Source organism: Staurois parvus, unplaced genomic scaffold, assembly GCF_062004578.1.
Source record: "Staurois parvus isolate SC_StPar_1 unplaced genomic scaffold, SC_StPar_1.0 ptg000198l, whole genome shotgun sequence".
NCBI lineage: Eukaryota > Metazoa > Chordata > Amphibia > Anura > Ranidae > Staurois > Staurois parvus.
In genome coordinates this window covers 7,282,788-7,304,786 of record NW_028317994.1, presented here as the reverse complement: position 1 = coordinate 7,304,786, position 21,999 = coordinate 7,282,788, and the positions used below count along the sequence as shown (strand labels likewise).

General features: G+C 39.2%; 2 long non-coding RNA genes across 5 annotated transcripts in view; both read left to right on the top strand.

Annotated features, from left to right (window-relative positions):
* Nucleotides 1-21,999, top strand: part of LOC149461570 (uncharacterized) — a 522,205-nt gene that overhangs the window by 273,594 nt on the left and 226,612 nt on the right. The window lies entirely within an intron of this gene.
* The window catches only part of LOC149461571 (uncharacterized), a 139,783-nt gene continuing 125,871 nt past the window's right edge, over nt 8,088-21,999 (top strand). Inside the window, exon 1 of one of the 2 annotated variants that reach the window (XR_016312821.1) lies at nt 8,088-8,193. This is a non-coding gene — a long non-coding RNA (uncharacterized LOC149461571). The remainder of the gene's footprint in view (nt 8,194-21,999) is intronic. The other variant, XR_016312822.1, reaches the window with a different exon arrangement.

The window sequence follows — 21,999 nt, the reverse complement described above, 5'->3', positions numbered from 1 at the left end:
GAATTCCAGAGTTTATCAAGACATTTTGCAGGAAAACGTACGACCATCTGTCCGCAACTGAAACTCCGCAGAGGATGACTGATGCAACAGGACAATGACCCAAAGCATACAAGTAATTCAACAAAACAATGGCTGCAACAGCACAGAATACGCCTTCTGGAGTGGCCCAGTCAGAGTCCTGACCTCAACCCAATTGAAATGCTGTGGCATGACCTTAAGAGAGCGATTCACACCAGACATCCCAAGAATATTGCTACACTGAAACAGTTTTGTGAAGAGGAGTGGTCCAAAATTACTCCAGATCGATGTGCAGGTCTGATCTGCAACTACAGGAAATGTTTGGTTGAGGTTATTGCTGCCAAAGGAGGGTCAACCAGTTATTAAATCCAAAGGTTCACATACTTTTTCCTCCCTGCACTGTGAATGTTTACATGTTATGTGCAATTAAACCATGGCAACATCTAATGTTTGTGTAGTATTATGTTCAGCAGACTGTGTTCTTCTATTGTTGTGACTTAGATGACGTTCAGAGCACATTTTATGCCCAATTCATGCAAAACTCCAGGTAATCCCAAGGGGTTCACATACTGTTGCTTGCAACTGTATGTTATATTAATTTCTTATTTGCTATTTAATTCTGGCTGTGGCCTTGTCACTTTAAAGCTGCAGGGAGCCCAAATGAACAACTTTGAGGATTGTGGCAGAAGTGGTGTGGCTGAGAGGACTGTGTATACACTGGAAAATTACATACACATGTGCAGTGTTACAATCCAAAGGAAAGCCTACGCAGAAGCATAAGGACAGCAAAATCAGTAGATGCCTACCATGCAGCAATTTTGTACCACTGGCCCTTGACTGAAAATTTTGCAGCCAGAGCACTGAAGTTTACCTCTTAGGGTTGTGAGCAGTGCATAGTAGAAGCAGGCAACAGCTTCATCCATAATGGGCAAAGCCTTGACTTACCACAGTGTGGTTCCTAAGATGCCCCACTATCTCCACCATGCAAACATGTTAAAGACAGGCAGAATCCATGGGACATGCCATATCCAAACAGCCTTCTCCTTCCTGGTGTGCATATTCCCTAAGGAGTCCTGAGAAAAATGGACTGAGTTCCATCAAAACATTAACAGTAAACTGCTGCTCTGATTTATCTCCTCTGCAAGACCCGTGAGTGCCTCTATACCTCTGTTGGATTTTCCTTCAGGGATAGAGTTCCATCAGAAAGTGCCCCACAACCCTGGACCTGTAAAGTGTTCCAGCATTCTGTGGCAAGTGCCCACATTACACAGGATAGGCTGATCTGGAAAGCCACAAAGTGAGACCCCTCTGGCCCTGCAGCAACTGCATAATCTGACTATTATAAAAGAGAATCTTGATAAAAAGCAGAAAAATGAAGAAATAGGTTAATTTCACTCAGAGGAGAGGACATCCATTCTCCCAGGACACTTACAACGAATGTAAGCATAATGAAAGTGGGAGGGGTTATATTGGATTGTCTTACAGCTTTGTTTCCAAGTGTTCAATCTCTTAAAGCGGAGTTCCAGTCACACGGCAAAAAAAATAAGTCAGCAGCTACAAAAACTATAGATGCTGACTTTTAAAAAAACAGTCACTCACCTGTCCCTCGATCCTGCAGTGTCCTCCCCGCAGCCCGTTTTACTGACCGTCTGGTGTTCACGGCGCCGGCATCTTCAGTTGTGGTCACCCGGCTGTGACAGCTTGTGGCTTCACAGCCGGATGCCCACTGAGCATGCGCAAGTAGCTCTGCACTTTGTGAATGGTCCCGTAGTCTGCTGGGAGCTGTTATATGTCCCAGAAGACTACTGGGAAGGAAGGGACGAGGACAACTTCCGCTTCTGAATGCCTAGGTGATCGCAGCGGAAGTGGGAGCAGGTACCTGCCAAATCTTGGTACCCGCTCCCCAAAGGTGCCAATCCTTAATGGGGAGCGGGGGACCATTCTTTAAAGCGCAACTTCCCCTTTTTGGTGGTGCTCTACTTTAAAGGCAGTAGCATAACCCAGTGTATCAGACGTTCTTCACCGTGTCCCTTGTACGATTTCAATTATCCCATGTATGATTCAGAAAAACAGTCATCTTGGACAACTTTTTAAAATACCTGCAAAACTGAATTGTTTACAGGTATTTTTAAAGATGTCTTTTTTCCAGGTTTTCAAGTAGGAGCTTCATGTAGGAAATCCATATCTTTTGTTTTATTTTCAGTTAAAGGGTCAGCCACTTACAACTGATATTTCAGTTTGTGCTAGATTCTCAAGAGCCAGATTTTTACAATGCCCAGGGCCTGTATTTCAGACATTTTTGCTTGATTTATTTGGCCTACACCCTTCCTGTGGCCATTCTACAGGGTTTCCATTCTCCTTGTTGGATTTTTCTCTATTGTTGGATTGTGAATGAACAAAACTATGGTTCTGAAACTCGCAAATGTACAGCAAACAACCATAATTACCAAGTGGACAGGAGCAGAGTCAAGAAGATGGAGCGGTTGGAGTATATGAGACATACACTCATCGGCCACTTTATTAGGTATACCTTACTAGTGCCAAGAAAATATTCCCCACACCATTACACCAACACCACCAGCCTAAACCATTGATACAAGGCAGGATGGATCCATGCTTTCATGTTGTTTATGCAAAATTCTGACTCTTCCATCTGAATGTCGCAGCAACCAGTCTGCCCATTGTACTCTTACATTAACAAGGCATTTTCTAAAGAGCAGACCTCCTGCGCGACAAATGGGGCCCTATCGTTTAAGCTGCTGACACTTAACCTCCTACCACAGTGAGTGAATGAACAATAAATAATATAAAGTGCAGCGCTAAACCTAAAATACTATATATAATAATAAATATATAAATACAAGCTAAAAATCTGTGCAAAATATATATCTGTGCAATAAATAATACAAAGTGAAACGCTAAACCTAAAATACTATATATAATAATAAATATATAGATAAGTGCTAAAAATCTGTGCAAAATGTGCAAATAAAGTGCAACACGTGTATTCCCACTGGGAATATTAAAAGTGTTCAAAGTGATCACAATCAATAATTCAAAATCACTCCAAATATAAATTACTCAAAATAAATCCATATGAAAAATAGTGTCCAAGCAAGACAAAAAACTCTCAATCTTCATGCATGTGATAACAAGTGTCCACACTGTGTGAATCCAAACAATGGCTGCAGTGGCCATTGGGTTCCAGAGTTCTATTTAAGGAATCCGGTCCTCGGTGGGCGTTAACCCTGAGGAAGTCACGTGTCTATCGTGACGCAACGCGTCGGTATGTGAGGAGGATTCTGGGAGCGCGGTGACGTCATTTCCGGTGTGGCGGCCATATTTGAAACCCCTATATTAAATACCCATGCAGGGCATTCATAGCATGTGGTATAGAAGCCTGATATTGAAGATCTAAATGTGAGTGGGCATTTTTATTATATATATAAGGAATAAATACAGTTTTACACTATGAGAGCTTTCTGTCTATATATGAACCGAGGAGGAAGCTGCTGAGAGAGTATATGATTCTGGGGAGGATCCGGTGATTCATCAGAGTGGTATTTTATCTAAGGCAAGCTGACCCTGTGGGGTCTATGTAAGGAGGTGAGGGGCCACTGCAGCCATTGTTTGGATTCACCCAGTGTGGACACTTGTTATCACATGCATGAAGATTGAGAGTTTTTTGTCTTGTTTGGACACTATTTTTTATATGGACTTATTTTGAGTTATTTATATTTGGAGTGACTTTGAATTATTGATTGTGATCACTTTGAACACTTTTAATATTCCCGGTGGGAATACACGTGTTGCACTTTACTTTATTAGCACATTTTGCACAGATTTTTAGCACTTACCTATATATTTATTATTAGATATAGTATTTTAGGTTTAGCGTTTCACTTTGTATTATTTATTGCACAGATATATATTTTGCACAGATTTTTAGCACGTATTTATATATTTATAATTATATATAGTATTTTAGGTTTAGCGCTGCACTTTATATTATTTATTGAACAAGGCATTTTCGTCCACACAACTGCTGCTCACTGGATATTTTTCAGACCATTCTCTGTAAACCCTAAAAATGGTTGTGCATAAAAATCCAAGTAGCTCAGCAGTTTTTGAAATACTGAGACCAGCCAATCTGGCGCCAACAACCATGCCACGTTCAAAGTCACTTAAATCCCCTTTCTTTCCCATTCTGATGCCTGGTTTGAATTTAAGCAAGTCATCTTCACCACATCTAGATGCTTAAATTGCTGCATGTGATTGGCTGATAAGTAATTTTTGTTAAACATTTGAACAGGTGTACCTAATAAAGTGGCCAGTGAGTGTATAAGAAATCATGGACTGACGTAGTCGGTCTGAGCACTTCTCAGTTATTCACACAAAACCTTTTATTTATTAATGAAAACAAGGTTTTCTCCAGGAGGTGAAGATCATGACATCATCATCATCTTTCTGCCTCCCCACCTCAACCAAGCAAAGGAAGCCTTGTATTCACTGTCCAAATACAAGGTTTCCTGTGAATGTTTGTACCACTGCTAGAACACAACGCTGTATACTACACTGTATCCACTTCAGCGCCAAGCCATTTCTGGCACTTTCTGCTTACATTTTAAAATCAGTATTTTTTTTGCTAGAAAATGTCTTAGAGCCCCCAAACATTATATATTTAAGGCAGAGGCCCTAGAGAATAAATTGGTGTTTTGTGCAGTTTTTTGCGCAGCAGTTTTTCAAACATAATTTTTGGGAAGAAATACACCCTGTTCCAAATTATTATGCAAATGATATTTTTCTCATTTACCTAAATAATTGATGTAAATAACAGTCAGCATAATTCTCATGTTATCAACTATTAGGAGTACAATTCAAATTTTATTGAACAAACCTCCTAATGATAACAGAATTTTTTTTAAACATAAAAAACTTCCAATGCACTGTTCCAAATTATTACGCACAGTAAGTTTCAAAACACTTTATAGGTTGTAAAGAACTGAAAATTGTCATTTGTTGTGTTTGCAGCATATTTACTGAAATCAAAAGCTATTTCAATCAAACTTTTAACAACATTTTAACTTTTTAAACATTTTAACAGGTCACGTTACATTGTAACATAGGATCCCTTATTTGATAGCAGCTTCACAAGTCTTGCATCCATTGAACTTGTGAGTTTTTGGACAGTTTCTGCTTGAATTTGCTTTCAAGATGTCAGTATAGCCTCCCAGAGCTGCTGTTTGGATGTAAACTGCCTCCCACCTTCATAGATCTTTTGCTTGAGGATGCTCCAAAGGTTCTCAATAGGATTGAGGTCAGGGGAGGATGGAGGCCACACCATGACTTTCTCTCCTTTTATCCCCATAGCAGCCATTGATGCAGAGGTATTCTTTGCAGCATGAGATGGTGCATTCTCACGCATGAAGATGATTTTATTATGGAAAGCATAATTCTTCCTTCTGTACCAGGGAAGAAAGTGGTCAGTCATAAACTCCACATACTTTGCAGAGGTCATCTTTAGACCTTCAGGGACCCTACAAGGGCCGACCAGCTCTGTTCCCATGATTCCGGCCCAAACATGACTCCACCACTGCCTTGCTGACGTCGCAGCCTTGTTGGAACAGGGTGGCCATCCACCAACCATCCACTACTCCATCCATCTGGACCATCCAGGGTTGCACTCATCAGTGAACAGGACTGTTTGAAAATTAGTCTTCATGTATTTTTCTGCCCAATGAAGCCGTTTTTGCTTGTGAGCATTGGTTAGTGGTGTCCGAATAGAAGGTTTATGCACAGTTGCAAGACTCTGGAGGACTCTACACCTTGATGTCCGTGGGACTCCAGAGGCACCAGCAGCTTCAAATATCTGTTTGCTGCTATGTAATGGTATTTTAGCAGCTGCTCACTTGATCCGATGCATGGATGTGGCAGAAATCTTCCTCAATATGTCTTTATCTGCACGAACCCGTCTGTGCTCTGAATCAGCCACAAATCTCTTAATAGTGCAATGATCACGCTTACGTTTTCGTGAAATATCTAATGTTTTCATACCTCGTCCAAGGCATTGAACTATTTCACTCTTTTCGGCAGCAGAGAGACCATTTTTCTTCCCCATATTGCTTGAAAATGATGCTCTGCTTAATAATGTGGAACACCCTCCTTTAGTAGTTTTTCCTTAAATTGGGCTCACCTGCCAATCTAATTATCACAGGTGTCCGAGATTGTTTTCAGTGATCAAAAGAGCCCTGACACACAATGCCATCCATGAGTTAAACTGAAAAACAAAATGTTTAATCTTTGTGACACTTAAATAGAATTTGCATAATAATTTGGAACAGGGTATACACTTTTTTGAATTGTATTGCAAAAAAACAATGCATAACCCATATTTTGTCAAATATAAAAGATAATGTTACGCAGAGTAACTGGATACCAAACATGTTACGCTTCAAAAACTAAACTTGGTAACAGGTTTACAAAAATAATTTTGGTTGTGAAAGCTGCATACAGTGAGGTATGATGACAAACACAGATTTTAGGTTTTCAGACACTTTAACCATTTGCCCTCCAGAGGATTTACCCCCCTTCCTGACCAGGCCATTTTTTGCTTTGTTACTTTAACTGACAATTGCGGGGTTATGCAACACTGTACATAAATGAAATTTATGTCCTTTTTTTTCCCACAAATAGAGTTTTCATTTGGTGCTTTTGATCACCTGTGCGTTTTTTATTTTTTGCGCTATAAACAAAAAAAGACCGACAATTTTGAGAGAAAAAACTATATTTTTGACTTTTTGGTATTAAACATGTCCAGTAAAAAAATTTTATAATCAAATTTCGTCATAAATTTAGCCCAAAATGTATTCTGCTGTCTTTGCTAAAAAAATCCCAATACATGTAAATTAATTGGTTTACGTGAAAGTTATAGAGTTTTTTTTTTACTAGTAATGTCGGCGATCAGCAACTTATAGCAGGACTGCGGAGAACATTCTGACACTGGGGGGAACTGACTTGGTGTCACTTACATCCAGTGACACCAGTACAGTGATCAGTACTAATAAAAAGCACTGACACTGTACTAATGGCACTGGGAAAGAAGGAGTTAACATGTGGGGTGATCCAAGGGTTAACTGTGTGCTGTTTTACTGTAAGCACACTGCTTTATGTGGCTCTGTTATGCAGAGCCATACAAAGTAGTGTGCAGGAGCCGACAAGGGAGAGATCCGTGTTGTTTATACACGTTGGAGATATTGGACGATCTTTGAGTGCCAGCGATTGACAGCCGAGGCCGTGAATGGAGGCATGGGTAGGGAGTGCGCTCAGTGCGTGCGTGCCCCCTACCTGGAACTACAAAATCACATTATATATATATATATATATATCATATACATACAGACGTGATTCTGTGCACCAGTGCCACCCTGTATTTCTGCTATAGGGTGGCGCAGAAGCGGTTAAAACTGAAATTTAGTTTTGAAAAAAAAAGCCTTTTTTCTACAGCTTTAGTTACATTACATGTCTGTATGTTACGTGATGTGCAGACTGCTGGATTATGTAGAAACCTTCACTGCAGGGCTGCCCTGTCGCTCCTTATGCTGTTGAACGTCTGGTGCTTTTGGGGGCTGTACTAAAAAAGCTTTGAAACGTTCTATATGCTGCATCTTTGGTGCAGTTTTTGAAAAGCACACCAAAACACTCCTTCCATTGTACGTCAATTGGAGTGCATCAAAAGTGCATCTAATTGAAAGGGCCCATGTAGTCTACAACACTTAATAAAAAATGTATTATATATATTTATATACAGGGCAGCCTAACTATTCTTTATGTAATTGAGCCAAGTGCTTCTTATAAATATGTTAGTAGAAATGGTATGTGTACAAAATGCATTAGAAGGGCAAAGTATTAATGTTTTATAGATGTTATACACTGTACATGGGATGAGAAAGTACATAATCATAGAGCATTTTGTCTGTCATTCTCTTCAGGCCTGTGAAGACTCTTTATCTTCTCTAACAGGATGTTTTCTGAGCAAATGTGCCTCCCACTGCACTTAAAATGTGTAGCAATCAACAAAGCTCATTGCAGTCACATTTGCCAACCAAACCCATCGGGTGTAAGAGTAGATGTCTTCATAGAAATTGATCTGACTCCCATGAAATCCAATTTTACAGAGTGAGTATAAACAGAGAATACAAAACAAACCAGTCCATAAATTATTTACAGTTCAATGTGACAGTCCAAGTGTCCAGATGTTCAGTTCCATTTTCTCCGTGCTATATTATCATGAGCAAATGAACATGAACTTTTATCTGTGACCTTCTGCCCAGCTTGGAAACAGTGTTTTCTCAATGAGGGTTATAGCCTACCCAGATGTCTGTGCTGTTACAAAAACAAGTTCATGATAGAAGACAAAAGTCAGTTTGAACATCAATGAAAAAACCTTAATATTTATATATTTTTGGGTGTGTTATTGGGACTGGTTTCATTCATGCTGAAAATAAAAACAGGTTTATTTTTAAAAATAAAAAACAAAATGTGATGGTCTTGTCTACAGCAGATGGCTAGACTCTTCAGGGTGAAAACCACTTGGTTGTGATGGGCAACTGAAATTATTTTCTAGACCTGGAAGTGAACTAACATGTCTTTTTTGAGCAGTGGATTAATTTAACGGTGGGTCCCTGCAAGAATGACAGACTGTCAGTGAACACCACATTTGTGTTTTGCTTCTGATATTTGCTTGTGTTGCATTATTTCAAGGATTTGGAAAGCAATGCTTGCAATGTGAATTGGATTTTCCAGCAGTCTAGAAAATTATACATGCAATGGTGGCAGATAGCATCAAGGATAGTGCATATGTATAGTGTATGGCTTGATTATTGTAAAATGAATTTCCTTATTTGTAGTCCAAATTGAGCTAATAGCTACGTTACATTTTGATTCACATAGCATAACTTAAAAAAAAAAAAATGTAGCTTACATTTTTTAGATGTTCTATTCTGGACCCTCCAGCAAGAAATAAATCCTAGGTAGTATTTGTTTATGAAGAGGGTGGACAGCTGTGTTTGCCATAATTAACCACTTGCCCTCTGGAAGATTTACCCCCCCCCCCCCCCTTCCTGACCAGGCCATTTTTTGCTATTCGGCATTGCTCTGTTTCAACTGGTAATTACGCGGTCATGCAACACTGTACCCGAACGACATTTATGACCTTTTTTCACACAAATAGAGCTTTCTTTTGGTGGTATTTGATCACCACTGGGATTTTTATTTTTTGTGATATAAATTAAAAAGACCGAAAATTTGGGGGAAAAAAATAACATTTTCTACGGTTATAAAAAAATATCCAATAAACTCAAATTTAGTCACACACTAAGGCCAAAATGTATTCTGCTACATGTCTTTGGTAAAAGAAAAAATACCAATACATGTATATTTATTGGTTTGTGTGAAAGTTATAGCATCTACAAACCATGGTATACGGCAGGTAAAATAAGTATTGAACACGTCACCATTTTCTCAGTAAATATACATAGTTTTCTTTGAGACAGTTGTACCTGCTAATTTTAGGTCTTTTTGAGGCTCTCCACAAGTGGTCATTGGCTCTTGGACAATTCTTCTGCCAATTCTTTTCACTCCTCTAGGAGGAATCTTGCGAGGAGCACCTGGTCATGACTGGTTTATGGTGAAATTATGTAATTTCCAATTCTGGATTATGGCCCCAACAATGCTCACTGGAACATTCAGACATTTAGAAATCCTTCTGTAACCAATGTCATCAGTATGTATTGCAACAATAAGGTTGCGTAGGTCTTGAGAGCTATTTGCTTTTATCCATTATTAGATTTTTATTGTGTGACATCTTTTATAGGCCATCAGTTGAGATGGAATCAGCAGATATTAATTTGCACCTACAAGGGGCAGCATTGTGTTCTAATGTGATAGATTTCAGCTGGTGCCTTGGCTTTCCATGCCTTTTTGCACCTCCCCTTCTTCATTTGTTCAATTTTTCCCTGTGTAATTTCATTACACATAACTTAATTTCTGAACATATTTTTTTTGCTTTCTTTGCATGTATGGATTGCATGGGTTGTTACATGTGGTGAAAATTTCATGTCAATAGCACCTTTAGAAATATATTTACTGAGAAAAATGGTGACGTATTCAATACTTATTTTACCAGCTGTATATACACTGCTCAAAAAAAATTAAAGGAACACTTTGAAAACACATCAGATCTCAATGGGGAAACATATCATGCTGAATATCTATACTGATATGGACAGAATAATGTGTTAGGAGCATAAGGATGTTCCCATCATTTGATGGAAATGAAAATGATCAACCTACAGAAGACTAAAGTCAGACACCCTGAAAATCAAAGTGAAAAAATTATGCAACAGGCTAGTCCATTTTGCTGCAATTTCATTGCAGCAACTCAAAATGGTACTCAGTAGTTTGTATGGAGCCCATGTGTAAGGGTTGTGAGCCACAATCGGGTTCAGGGTTGGATGTCTGCTGATGTTCCTAATTTTGAGAAATGGATTGCACGTGCACGCCGGAAAATGATCACACTGACAACTGTTCAGTTTAGCCACTTCCTCATCTCTGTTTATTGCAGGGCTGTGCTTAACCTTTTATACACAGAGAACAATAGGGTATACGTCATTATTATGTAAATGTGATCATAGTCTAAAAAGGCACATTTTGGTTTGCTAAAATACAGAAAGAGTGCAGGAACTTGATGCTTGAGGCTTGGTTGTGCTCATTATCTCTTTTACTCTCTCACATATCCAGAAGCAGTTACAAAATCTTCACAGCTCGACGGGAGGGGTTCAAAACATTGCTGAGCAAACATCTTTTAGTTAAGGAGGACTACGAAGCCCAGCAGACAAAAGATATATTTAGAAATATGAAAAAGTATAAAAGTAGATATGTATAAAATGTATATATTCAACAGAATCCAAATAGGCATTTTACCATATCCATCACACATGTGCTTGTACAGTGCCTTAAAAAAATATTCATACTCCTTGAAATGTTTCACATTTTGGCATGTTACAACCAAAAACGTAAATGTATTTTATTGGGTTTTTATGTGATAGACCAACACAAAGTGGCACATAATTGTGAAGTAGAATGAATGGTTTTTAAAACCATTACAAATAAATGTCTGAAAAGTATGGAGGGCACTTGTATTCAGCCCCTTTACTCTGATACCCCTAACTAATATCTAGTGGAACCAATTGCCATCAGAATTCAACTAATTAGTAAATAGAGTCCACCTGTGTGTAATTTAATCTCAGTATAAATACAGCTGTTCTGAGAAGCCCTCAGAGGTTTGTTAGAGAACATTACTGAACAAACAGCATCATGAAGGTCAAGCAAAACACCAGACAGGTCAGGGATAAAGTTGAAGAAGTTTAAAGCAGGGTTAGGTTATAAAACAAATATCACAAGCTTTGAACATCTCACAGAGCACTTTTCAATCCATCATCCAAAAATGGAGAGAGCATGGCACAATTGCAAACCTATCAAGACATGGCCGTCCACCTAAACTGACAGGCCGGGCAAAGACAGCATTATTCAGAGAAGCAGCCAAGAGGCCCACGCAAACTCTGGAGGAGGCCTATGGAAACTCTGCAGAGATCCACAGCTCAGGTGGGAAAATCTGTCCACAGGACAACTATTAGTCGTGCACTCCACGAATCTGGCCTTTGTGGAAGAGTGGCAAGAAGAAAGCCATAAGAATTCCCATCAGCAGTTTGCAACAAGCCATGTGGGGGACACAGCAAGCATATGGAAGAAGGTTCTCTGGCCAGAGAAGACCAAAATCGAACTTATATGTGTGGCGGAAAACAAACACTGCACATCACCCTGAACACATCATCCCTACGATGAAACATGGTGGTGCCAGCATAATGCTGTGGGGATACTTTTCTTCAGCAGGGACAGGGAAGCTGGTCAGATTTGATGGGAAGATTGATGGGCAAATACAGGGCAATCTTAGAAGAAAACCTGTTAGAGTCTGCAAAAAGACTTGAGACTGGGGCAGAAGTTCACCTTCCAGCAGAACAACGACCTGGCCACTGCTGTCTACAACAGTTCACTTTCATCCACATTAGACTCACTTGCTCCTCTAACCACACAAAGCATCAGGCCTCGACCATTACAACCTTGGCAGACTGACGACACCAGAAATCTTAAGAGACATAGTCGTGCGCTGGAGTAAATATTGCATAAAACCAAATCACACCAAGCTTTCATCCTATATAAATCTGCTTTCTTAACATACAATTCCTCCCTCCATGCTGCTAAACCAGCCTACTTTGCCACTCTCAATAGCTTGTCATCCAGTCCTCATCGTCTCTTCTCTACTTTTAACTCTCTACTTTCTCCACCTTCACCTCCACCCAGTAACTCACTCACTGCTTGCGAGATTGCAAATCATTTCAAAAACAAGGTTGATGCAATTCATAGGGGCATCTCTACTGCACAGACATCCATCCCACTTGGCATACCTTATACTAAACCTCCCTCAACACTTTCCTCTTTTGACCTAGCTACTACTGAAGAGGTCACTAAGGTTTCCTCAGAAGTCTGTCTTACTACCTGCCCCCTGGATCCTATCCCCTCACAACTACTACAGTTACCCTCTTCTTCTATCCTATGCTCCCTCACTCACATCTTCAATCTCTCCCTAACGGTGCCTTCCCCACCCCTCTAAAGCATGCACACATCATTCGCATACTTAAAAAGCCCTCGCTGGACCCCACCAACCTGAACAACTTCAGACCCACCTCTCTGCTCCCATTTACCTCTAAACTCTTAGAACGTTTAGTCTACAATCGCCTGAGCTCCTACCTCACTGACAACCTTCTTGACCCTTTACATTCTGGCTTTCGCTCACTCCACTGAAACTGCCCTACTAAAACTCACTAATGATCTACTAACTGCTAAAACCAATGGCCACTACTCCATACTCTTACTACTTGACCTCTCTGCGGCTTTTGATACTGTTGACCATCCCCTCCTCCTCAAAAAACTCCACTCTCTTGGCCTGTGAGACTCTGCTCTCTCCTGGTTTTCCTCCTGCCTATCGCAGCGCTCCTTCAGCATTACCTATAACTCTGGCTCCTCCTCTCCACTGCCTCTTTCTGTAGGGGTACCTCAAGGTTCTGTCCTTGGAACCCTTCTCTTCTCCATCTACACCTCCTCCCTTGGTCATAAACTCTCATGGCTTAAAGTACTATCTCTATGCTGATGACACACAAATCTATCTTTCTACTCCTCACTTCACCCTTTCAGTCTCCTCTCGCATTACTAACCTACTAAGTGACATATCGGCATGGATGTCACTCCACTTCCTCAAACTCAATCTTTCCAAAACTGCGCTTTTAGTATTCCCTCCAGCCCGTGCCCCCTCTTCTGACTTCTCCATCAAGACCAATAATACAACCATCAGTCCCTCCCCTCATGCCAGGGTACTAGGTGTAATCCTAGACTTCCATCTGTCCTTTCAGCCCCAAATCCAATCGCTGTCCAAATCATGTAGACTTCACCTCTGCAACATCTCCAAGATACGCTCGTTTTTAACCTCGGAAAGTACTAAGCAACTTATTCACTCCCTTGTTATCTCTCGCCTTGAATATTGTAACTCCCTCCTCACTGGCCTACCTCATCACAGGCTATCCCCTCTTCATTCTATCATGAATGCTGCTGCCAGACTCATCCACCTTACTAACTGTTCCATATCTGCCAATCCCTCCACTGGCTTCACATTGCCCAACGAATAAAATTCAAAACATTAACAAAAATATATAAAGCCATTTATAACACTGCCCCAAATTACATCACCAATCTTCTCTCCAAATATCACCCAAACCGTACTCTCCACTCCTCGCATGACCTCCTGCTCTCTAGCTCCCTTGTCTCCTCCTCCCATGCTCGTCTTCAGGACTTCTCCAGAGCTTCCCCCATCCTCTGGAATGCTCTACCCCAATTTATCAGACTATCGCCTACTCTGCTCACTTTTAGGTGATCTCTGAAAACTTATCTCTTCAGGGAAGCCTATCCTGCCCTGAGCTAATAATGGAATCTTCTCCTCCTACTAGGCCATCCCCCACAGTAACTACCTTTTGTACCACTAGCTTCTCCCTCTTAGATTGTAAGCTCCAAGGAGCAGAGCCACCCTAACCCTCTTGTATTGAACTGTATTGTTGTTGTATTGTCTCCGGTTATATTCTAAAGTGCTGAGCAAACTGTTGGCACTATATAAATCCTGAATAATAATAATAATAAAAAAAAACAGACATACCCAAAAAGGCTTGCAGCAGTAACAGGTGGTTCTACAAAGTATTGACTCAGGGGGCTGAATACAAATGCACGTCACACTTTTCAGATATTTGCAAAACATTTTGAAAAGCAATTATTTACCTTTCATTTCACCATTATGTGCCACTTTGTGTTGGTCTATCACATAAAATCCCAATAAAATACATTGACGTTTTTGGTTGTAACATGACAAAATGTGGAACATTTCAAAGGGTATACATACTTTTTCAAGGCACTATATCCTATACTATGGTGATGGGGCTACCCCTTCTTGGAGACCCATGATGTTTGGTGCTGCCCTACATTTTACACTGACTTTTGTTTTAGAAGAAAACCACCAGTTACCAGTAATAAAATTTCTGCAGGATTTTGGAAAGCCAAAAACAGATATTCTGTAAGCCAGAAGAAAATGGTCACTGAAAATGGAAAATCTTTTTTTTAACAACCACCAGAGGTTACGTCCACAAATGGTTCCACAACCTTTCCACCTAATCTAGGCATTGGTTGTTCCGTTAATAAAAAAAAAACAACAGACCAGAACATAGATGAAGGCAGATGTAAACAGATAATCATCCGTTTACATCCACCCACCCATTAACATACATTGTGATTCAGTCTGAATCTGTCTGAAAAACTGACAGGTGAATTAAGACTGAATGCCTGTGTGAAAGGGGCCTAAAAAGGGTTAGTAACCTAACCACTTGCCCTCCTGAGGATTTACCCCCTTTCTGACCAGGCCATTGTTTGCATTACAGCGCTGTGTTACTTTAACTGGCAAATGTGCAGTCATGCAATGCTGCACCGAAATGAAATTTACTTTTTTTTCCCCACAAATTGAGCTTTCTTTCTGTGGCATTTGATCGCCTGTGCGGTTTTCAATTTTTTGCGCTAAAAAAAAACAAAAAACAATATTTTTTACTTTTTGCTATTAAACATGTCCGGTAAAAAAAAAAGTCAAATGTCAAATTTAGGCCAAAATGTTTTCTGCTACATGTCTTTGCTAAAAAAAAAAAAAAAAAAAAAAAAAACAAATCCCAATACGTGTAAATTAATTGGTTTATGTGAAAGTTATAGCATTTACAAACGGCGCTATATATACTGGAATTTTTTTTTTCACTAGTAATGGCAGCGATCAGCGACTTATAGCAGGACTGAGGCGGGCATTCTGACACTGGGGGGAACTGACTTTGTGTCACTGACATTCCCTGGTTACACCATTACAGTGATCAGTGCTAAAAAAAAAAAAAAAGAAAAAAAAAAAAAAGCACTGACACTGTACTAATGGCACTGGATAGGAAGGGGTTAACATGAGGGGCGATCAAAGGGTTAACTGTATGCTAGGAGTGTTTTACTTAGGAGGAGGTGTGTTGGGTCTTCACTGTAAACACACTGCTGTGCACAGCCATCCAGAACAGTGTGACCAAGCCGACAGGGAGGAGGACTGTTAGTAAACAAAGCAACCCTCATCCCCAGTCGGAGATCCTTGGTAATCACCGGCCGCTGATGGGTAATCACTGGCCAGGACCTGGTGATTGACAGCCGTGAATGGTGGCATGGGTAGGGTGCATGCGCCCCCTACCCGGAAATACAAAATCACGTTTTGCGCACCTTCTGCTGCCCTGTAGCAGTATTTCTGCTATAGGGTGGCAGGGAAGCAGCTAAAATATAAACTAAAAAAAAGACACGCTTCAATGCTGAAAGACAATTGTGTAAAAAAAAAAATATTTAAAAAAAAAAACACCTTTATTTGAATCACTGCTTTATCTTGAATGCAGAATTAGCTTCATGCACACAGCAGCTCAAAAATGCCCATTTTAAAGCTGTATAAGGTTTTTCTTTTTGCCTCTAAACGCTCCTCCATATTTGCCTATGTGTCCATGCACACATAGATGGTTACAGGAATTAAAAAGGCAGAGGCATTAGAGGCAGAAAAAAAAAATTAAAAACATCTTCACTTGTGTGTTCAGGAAAGGATTGATTTGGCAGAAAAAAAAATGTGCAAATGTGTTTAAACACATCTAAGCGCTAGGTGTGTTTACTGCTTGAGTGTTTTTTAATTTCAATGGCCAGAATTAAAGTGATACTAAACCCAGGACCTTGCATTTACTATATCTGGTCTCCCACATTACACACAACATGGAAATACAATTATTTTAGTAAATATAAACTTCTAAATACCTTTTCCTATCAGCAGTATATAGCAGTCTTGTGACTTCTATCAGTGTCCAGCTGAGCACTGGTTAAAGCTTGTAGGAGGATTTTTCATTCTGCTCTGACTGTCCCATGAGGCTGCATAACCCCTGACTCTGTCGGGACAACTGATTGGTCCTGTGCTGATCACACTCCCAAAGAAAAAAAAAATCTCTAGCCATACACACCAAGCATGTGCAGTGTGACTCCTAGAGCTTTCTACCATCAGCAGATGGATTGGGAACAGAAGACAGGATCAAACAGCCTTTTTACACAATGCAGAGGATTAACCCCGTAGATTCCACAGTGTGTATAACAAGCATGCTTTACTGTATATACAGACTGATTTTACTCTTGTGGGTTTAGTAACACTAATATTCGGGTCAATGAAAGGAATAAACATCCAAGCACTCAAAGCTCCTAAACGCATTTACAAAAACGTGGCTTAAGTGTATTTTTGAAGCTGCTTTTCTCCAGCTAGGAGAAAGGCACCTACAAGAGCCCAAATGTGCATGTACCCCAATACAGTAAACATTTGCATATACATTAGCGACCGCTATTCTTGTTCTCTCTTTTTCTTGGACTTTGATAAAATTATTTCAGATTTTTCACTGAAAGTTTAATAAAGTCCCTAAATAAAGATCATAAAATGAACATATAGCTTGCACAGAAGATATAAAATGGACAACCTGTTTCTTCAAATAGAGGGTAACAGTAACACATTCAAGAGAGAAAAACACCTTTTAAAATATTTTATTTGTTTACTCACATACATTTTAAAGAGGAAGTATGGCAAATAGTGAAAAAACAGCAACAGACAAAACAGGGTCAAATTTAATGTATTCTAAGAAGTTTAATGGAATAGCATAAATGTAGTATATTAAAATCATGTAGTGCACACAGTAAATTAAAACAATTAAAAAATTAAATCCCTGTAAACAATTGTAACCTCCAAAAAACAAAAAAAAAAACAAAAAAACAAATTACATAAAAATGAATATAATAAAATATAATCAATTTTAATAGAGAAATCCCTTGGAAACTTCACCGAGAATAAATTATTGCTGTGTAAGGCATGAACACACTGGCAATTTTCAATTCCAAATAACAGCAGCATTGTGTTTAGGACTGATCACTAGTCCTCATGACCTGCTTTGCTAGCCACACCTGCTTGAATTTATTGCATGGCCAGTGATCAGTCAGTAGCAATGACTTTCAATCACAGAGGCACAATGGAAAATTGCCTGTGTCGTTTAGACCTTAAGAGTGAACAGATGGTTTGCAAGCACGCTTGAGAAAATCCCTCCCAAGAAAAGTATATATTAAAACACAAACCTCATCAGTCAGGATAAAAGTAGCAGTATTCCTTTCATCTGTTGGCGATACAGAGCATTAACATTAGTTATTGGGGAAAGATTTGACAATTGCTTTGAAATACAGACAATTTTTCCCCTCCGCTTTTTTCCAACAGAAGAAATGAACAGTGAAAGTATAATTTCATATTACATACAATGGTATTTTCCAGCAGCCTTCTATGGCCAACATCACAATTTTTCCTTGCTTTGAAACCCTCTTCACATATTTTGCACCCAAAAACTCCTAAAATAAAGACAAAAGGGGCTTATTTATTACTGACAGTGGGAATAGGCTATTCACTTTCCAATAAACTGCACTTCAGCACACAAAACAGACCACTGTGTGTAGTCAGTAAAGCCAATGGAGCAGAGACAGCTTTGTGATTGAAGGAGTGCCATGCATGTGACTCACTGGTCACATGACTAGGCTCTCCTCCCAGCTTTTTTTTCTTTTTTCTTCAATGCCCTCAGTTAACATTACAGTAGTGGTAAAGTCAGGTTTTCCTATATATATGAATTCTAAAGTTGTACAAAAAACCCCAAAACAAAATGGAAAAAAATGCGCTTAAATGCATTTTTTATTCATTCCTGGTGCAGGACATGTGATTGCCTACTTCAGTGCATCACAGACCTGGGTGTGATCAACTCAGGGACATTTATGCAATTTACTGAAGTGATGTTTGCCACCGAGTATCAGCGTTTCCGCGGAAATGAAACAGGCGGCAAACATCACTTCCCCCTTCCATAACACTGCTGGTAGGGAAGCTGCTGTCGATCAAATGAGGAGGGATGGGTGGGAGCGTGGCTACAATCTTACCATGCAAGATACAGAATAGGATGAGGAAGGACGCAAACTGACTACGCTACCACGGATCACCTTCTGTGGTCAGTTTGCAACCAGGAAATGGCAGAATCAACCATGTATTATTAAAGGAGCACAATAAGAAATAACAAATACATCACTAAACAATATTTAAAGCCTTAATGAGCGAGATTTATTACATTTTATATTTCCACCACCATCAGTCTCAAAACCAGTGAAATGCAAAGTACATTTGTAAAGCACATTGCTGGGCTTTATAAAATGTGCAGAGTATTTTTATTCTACCATACTGCTGCTTTTTAAAATGAGCCCTAACATTTATAACAGTTATTAAAAGATTATGCAGTTTACCCTGCATTAACCTCAGATATTATAAATATGTTTATGTGGCTTATCCCAGTCAAAGCAGTCTATTATGAACACTGGCATAAACTGGGTAATGGCTGAGCACACTCTATTCAGTCACAATAAATGTATCCATATAAAAGTAAAAATTAATTAACAAATTCTACAAAAAGGCACAACTTTTGCAGACACGCACAAAGTACAGGAGGATGAAGCTTTGTTAAAAATGTTTTACAAATAAACCCTTGAAAGGGATTTTCTGAATGTAACAAAATTGGAGCAAGAATTCTGTTCTTTTGGGTGTTAAGGTTCTGTTGTCACCCCTCCCCACCCCATACATAGTACAGCAGTTCAACATTTATGACAGAGAAGCGGAAACGGTATGATAACAAAAGTTAAGGCTTTTGTGCCAACATAATATTTCAATGAGCTTTGTACTCTATAATAGCCCAACTCCAAGCAAAAAAAAGTTCAGGATCAAGTGGGAAATGTTTTTATTTCTGTGTCTCCTTTAAGTCCCATTTCCATTTAGGATTTGCAGTATTGTGTGGTAAATGTGATGCATTATGGTATTGATCATTTTTACAGTTGCAAGCAAAGTACCGGTACTGCAGCATACCACAAGACACATCCTGTGTTGCAGTGTTGTTTAGTTAAATAAGAGGCATGCCCATTTTTTTTGTGCATGTTTACGTGTATGGTGCGCTGCCAAACAAGGTATGAGTGTGGCCTTAGGGAGATTTTCCCTTGAGCAGGAGTCATGGAAAGAGGAAGTGATGGCATGTCTCTCCAAAAAGAACAAAGACCACAAAAAGATTAAAAAAAAAAACAAACAAAAAAACAAAAGACAACAACCTTTAAACAAGGTGGGTTTTAGGTTAGAACCTCAATGAGATTTATTGCTCTCTGGGTTTTCCTGTCCTGGAGAATCATTTTGCTATTTTTTCATCTTCATATCACTAGGACAGGAAGTAGAAGGAAATCTAAAAGTTCAGGGAGAGAAAGCAGTAAAAACCCAACTGAACTTCCAACACTAGCTTACTTTGTGCAAAATAAATAAACAAACAAAAATGAATTATTGGAGCTGGGCTTGAACTTACTATAGAAGCTACTGAACCTGCTTTACTCCAATGTCCAAATGCTGCTTAAGAAAAAGGTACAAAGGTGCAGTTACGTACAACATAGTAAGGAATCAGTTTTTATTGTGTGATGAATCCAATTTACCTTCTTTAGATCACAAACACATTAAGACCATTTTTACAAAAAAGTACATGTATTAAAGTGATTGTGACGTATATTTTTTTTACATTACAAACATGTTTATACGTACCTGCTCTGTGGAACTGCAAAGAGCAACCCAGAACCTCCTCTTCTTGGGTACCCAGCCAACACACCTGGCTTCTCCTCTTCTTGGTGTGCCACCATAGGAAGTTGCTTCCTATAGTGGGCGCACATGCAGGCTTGATCTTGAGCCCAGCTGTCTGTGTCCATTAACACAGACCACGAGGCTCGAACCCATCCCCGCTTCCTCACCACAGGTTTTGACTGACAGCAGCAGGAACTAGTGGCTCCCGCTGCTCTCAGCAAAGCCTGTGACAGCCACTGCTCTCGTACACAGTGCCGGATTGAGATCAGGCTCAGGTATGTAGAAGGGGAAGGGGGGTTGTGATGGAATTTTAGGCTTTACAGCCACTTTAATACTTCACCACATATTTACTTGTACTGACATGACAGCATATCATGATTAATTCATGCTTAGAATTATGTACAACACAGAAGCACTTGATGAAGCATGTATTAGCTCAAGACAATTTTGCAAGCATTACATGTTGTATTGTTCTACTACCCCATTCTATTTTCTTGAATGAAAAAATGCAGGTCAGCACACCAATATTACAGCATGCAGGACATTTTCCAAAGTAGCTCAATTGAAAACCTTAGTGTGAACAGTGATGAACAGTCTTCTATTCATGTACATGACCAACAATAGACAATAAATTAAAAAGCATTATGGCTGCTCTGAAGTGAACAAGCATTAAATGATAAATTAAAAATTATGGGAATAACCTAAATCAGACACAAGCTAATCATTCATTTTAACACAGAAGTAGTTTAATACTTCATGGCATATCCTAAAACATTTCATTTATGTATCAAACGATTATCAATATTATAACATGTATGCTGATTGATTATTATTGAAATATATTCAATGTCTGTGTTACTAGGAATTTATAGCTTTGGGAATACATGCAAGAGATGTCAATTCAGTCTTGGGCTATGAGACATGAGATGATCATCTCCTGATGTTATTGTACAAATCTTGGAAACTGCTGTACCTCTGAACACACTGCAACTTCTGCTTCACATGGCAGGATGGGAATACATATTCTAAATACATTTACTGGACTATATTGTATCATGACCAATACAGTATATGGCCAGATATATGAGTGATGAGTGTTTGTACAGTGCACAAACATGATTGTGTATGCTTATAGAAGGATCTTTTCCATTGTTTCTGATACTCTGAGCTATCCATTCAGTTGCTAGCAGCAAAGTATTGTACCGTGTTAATCCATAGATAGTAGAAGGATAATGAAAATGAAAAGGTGGTAACTTTTGTTGACTAACAACATATTATGTAACAGTGATTGAAAACTTGCTCTATGCAATTTGTTTAGTAATTGCAGTAACAGAAGTCATCCTTTATTTTCATTTTCTAATATCTATGAATACATACAGTGTGGAAAATGATTATTTGATCCCCTGCAGATTTTGTAAGTTTGCCCACTTACAAAGAAATGAAAGGTCTAGAATTGTTATCATACGTGTGTTTAAATGATAGAGACAGAATAGCAACCAAAAATCCAGAAAAAAGAAAAACACGATACAAATGTTATAAATTGAGTTGCAGTTCAGTGAGTAAAATAA